Source organism: Gymnodraco acuticeps, unplaced genomic scaffold (genome assembly GCF_902827175.1).
Source record: "Gymnodraco acuticeps unplaced genomic scaffold, fGymAcu1.1, whole genome shotgun sequence".
In the NCBI taxonomy this organism is placed as follows: domain Eukaryota; kingdom Metazoa; phylum Chordata; class Actinopteri; order Perciformes; family Bathydraconidae; genus Gymnodraco; species Gymnodraco acuticeps.
In genome coordinates, this window is record NW_022990284.1 from 179,236 (window position 1) to 183,236 (window position 4,001).

General features: G+C 44.1%; 1 non-coding gene across 1 annotated transcript; it reads left to right on the plus strand.

Moving 5' to 3' along the window:
- Positions 1 to 3,586: 3,586 nt before the first annotated feature.
- On the plus strand, positions 3,587 to 3,659 carry trnav-aac. Its single transcript has one exon. It is a non-coding gene; the product is annotated as a tRNA-Val (tRNA).
- The last annotated feature ends 342 nt before the right edge of the window (positions 3,660 to 4,001 follow it).

Here is a 4,001-nt window from a genome sequence, read left to right on the forward strand (position 1 = left end):
GGATGACAACAAGTGATGTGTCCTAGTCACCAACAGAAGTAGATGACAACAAGTGACGTGTCCTAGTCACCAACAAAAGTGGATGACAACAAGTGATGTGTCCTAGTCACCAACAGAAGTAGATGACAACAAGTGATGTGTCCTAGTCACCAACAAAAGTGGATGACAACAAGTGATGTGTCCTAGTCACCAACAGAAGTAGATGACAACAAGTGATGTGTCCTAGTCACCAACAGAAGTAGATGACAACAAGTGATGTGTCCTAATCACCAACAGAAGTAGATGACAACAAGTGATGTGTCCTAGTCACCAACAGAAGTAGATGACAACAAGTGATGTGTCCTAGTCACCAACAGAAGTAGATGACAACAAGTGATGTGTCCTAGTCACCAACAAAAGTAGATGACAACAAGTGATGTGTCCTAGTCACCAACAGAAGTAGATGACAACAACTATGACAACAAGTGACGTTGTCCTAATCACCAACAGAAGTAGATGACAACAAGTGATGTGTCCTAGTCACCAACAGAAGTAGATGACAACAAGTGATGTGTCCTAGTCACCAACAAAAGTAGATGACAACAAGTGATGTGTCCTAGTCACCAACAGAAGTAGATGACAACAAGTGATGTGTCCTAGTCACCAACAAAAGTAGATGACAACAAGTGATGTGTCCTAATCACCAACTTGCACCACACTTGCACTACATACACCAAAACACACTACACACAAGGTATCACGAGCGAGTGCCAGCTGAGCGGTTCCATATGCCCTCTGGTTCCTCGTTTGTGTTACCGGTGTGCGGAGTCTGACTGTCCGTGTCACAACATCGACTGAGGGAATACACACACACACCCCATGAAGCATTCCCACCCCGTGATGACGGCTCGTCTGGGAAAACGACAACGCAACCGTGAGCAATACTACCGGAGAGCCTGGACAATCATAAAATGGTTCCTCTGCATATTTGCCATGATAGTTGTGTTAGGACTAGTCCTATATTTTATGTATCCATGGTCAGCACACAGCATGTCAGCCGAAATCGAGGTATCTAAGAGGTACATGGGGAGAGCAGGGCGAACCACACGGGCAGAGGGGCTGGTCAAGACAGGGATTGGTAACATTACTCTAAGGGATGGGGAAGATAGCACAGTGCAGTTACAGTGTTTACAATATCTCGTATTGCATATTCGGTGTCCCTGGAAGAATCCTTTCTAACGTAGCATTCCCTGCTCTATCAAGTTCTGGCTCCCCTCTGGATAGGTACAGTCCTCACGTCCTTAATGCACACGACACATCATTACCCAGAGTTCCAACACCACGACCACCACAAGGTAAAAAGAGAGCTGACGTCCACTGGAGCTAAATTCTTTGGTGGCTTGTTTCCATGGTGGGGTACAGTAAACAATGCCCATAACATAGATACCTTACACGTTCGACTAGAGAACCTCACTTACGAGACGACGCAAGGCTTCCAGGCATTGCCCCCATTCATAATAGCCTCTAGGAATATGCTCATGCAGCACCAATTTGCTCTTGACCTTTTGTTCGCCTCAAAGGGTGGCCTGTGTCATGTGATCGGTGACTCCTGTTGCACTTACATTCCTGACGCCACCAAGAACATCACTGACACCGTGCTGCATCTTAACAACTTGTTAGCCGACATGAAAGTGGATGACATATCCAACGCAGGCGGCTGGGACTGGTGGGCCTGGCTTACATCGGGGGGGGGGGGGGGGGTGACAAGGCTGGCTAGGATAGTTACACCCCTGATAATCATTTTCGGCCTAGTAATCAGTTGTACCTGTTTGATTATCCCAATACTGAAGAAAGGCTTTTCCAGCCTGGTATCCTCAGCTTTCGTTCAGTATACTGCTATTCCATTACAAGACAATCCTTTGCGCCACAGTGAGATAGACCAGCTCTTATCAGAAGAGTCTGATTCCGACACTACAATATAATCAATATAATCATGTGAATCGAGTGTACTCTCCTCTTATGCTTACATTATATTGGAGTCTGTCCTCCACACAAACAGCCAGTTTTCTATGATATATTTGTGATGTGTTTACTTAAACCAGCGATGGAGTGTATTCATTGATGTGTTATATCAGTCTATCCTGTCATTTGTTTTTATTGATCAAGTATGATCAAAAGGGGGGAATGTAGTGGACATTTGTATTCTATTCCTTATATGTTTAAACCAAATGCTTCTCATTTGGTTACTGTGCTGTTTTCCTCTATCTTCTCTACTTCAAGGCCACAGAGCTGTTTTGGCTACTGAGTTGACTCACACAAAGTCACACGAGAACTTCTACAGCTCAAGGCCAGGTGTCTAATAACAATGTGACCGTGTGAAGATTTCTTCTCCTCCCCACCTTTTTACTCTCCCTTTATATTGCTTTGCTATTAATTCAACTGCGCACACTCGCGCAGACTATCCTATACTCTGTGAGACCTGTGTCTATATTTTATTGTATCTGATGTTTGTTTGAGGCCTCGAATAAACATCACCAGAAAGACAACATCATTGATTCACCATTTATTTGTTTTCTGACTTGTACTCTACAGTATTGGGGTTTTTAGATTTCCATAACACCAAACACCTGACTCAGTCAACAGAGCTGTGTCGACTTCTGAACGCTTGCAGGAGGCAAGGGGCTCGGCAAAGGAGGCGCTAAGCGCCACCGCAAAGTGCTCCGTGATAACATCCAGGGCATCACCAAGCCGCCATCCGCCGTCTGGCTCGCCGCGGCGGAGTGAAGCGTATCTCCGGTCTGATCTACGAGGAGACCCGTGGTGTGCTGAAGGTGTTCCTGGAGAACGTGATCCGTGATGCAGTCACCTACACCGAGCACGCCAAGAGGAAGACGGTGACCGCCATGGATGTGGTGTACGCTCTGAAGAGGCAGGGCCGCACCCTGTACGGCTTCGGGGGATAAGCAGCTGCTGACCCACCGACCAAAGGCTCTTTTAAGAGCCACCCACATTACATGGACACTTTCCTTTGCTATGTGTGTTTAATTAAATCAAACAACATAGCCCCAAGGCCTTTATAGATCTAAATGGCATCTTTCAGATCAGATAGATCTTTCATTTTTGTTAAGCACTTTGAATTGCCTTGTGTTGAAAGGTGCTATATAAATAAACTTGCCTTGCCTTATGCAATTTAGTAATTCAACATTTATTTTCTAGCTGTTTGCGCTAATGTGAAATTAATAATTGTTTTATTGTAATTACTTTTGGTGTAATTATTTAAGTAAGCAAAGCAATTTTTAAAGGCCGCCTGAAATGTACACTAGATAAGAAATAATAATGAATGTTATATTGAATATATTACATGTGCTTATATAAATATGGATGTTTCCTCCTGGTTTCGAAACCTAGGACATGTAAACCTAGGACAGTAAGGCTCATCTCCCTTAACTCTTACCATTCATTCTCTATGGGAGTCCTTATCACTACGGATGTGATATATCTTTGACCATAAGAGGGATCTGGGGGGCGCTGTTCACTGAAGACTCTGGGTTGTAATCAGGTTGGATGTGGCTATATAAATCATAACCACTAGGGGTGCTCTCACCGAGTTTCCGTAGTGTAGTGGTTATCACGTTCGCCTAACACGCGAAAGGTCCCCGGTTCGAGACCGGGCGGAAACATGTTTTAATTTTTAGAACTCCTTTTCATAATAATCCCATAAAATAACATGGATATATTCACGAATATATGCACTCCACTATGCCCTTGTAGTATTTACTGTATCCAAAGCTCTTAATATGATTGCTCATATTTCAAGCCATCTTTTTCCCGGCCCCTTGCTTTGGATCATTTTCATCAACCGGCCCCCATTCCAAACTAATTGAATAGCCCTGCTCTGCATATTGATATTCTTCAATCTGTGCTGCCTGATCAATCTTTTTAATTTTCTATAAATTGAGACAATCAAGACATAATGTGTTTCCGCCCGGTCTCGAACCGGGGACCTTTCGCGTGTGAGGCGA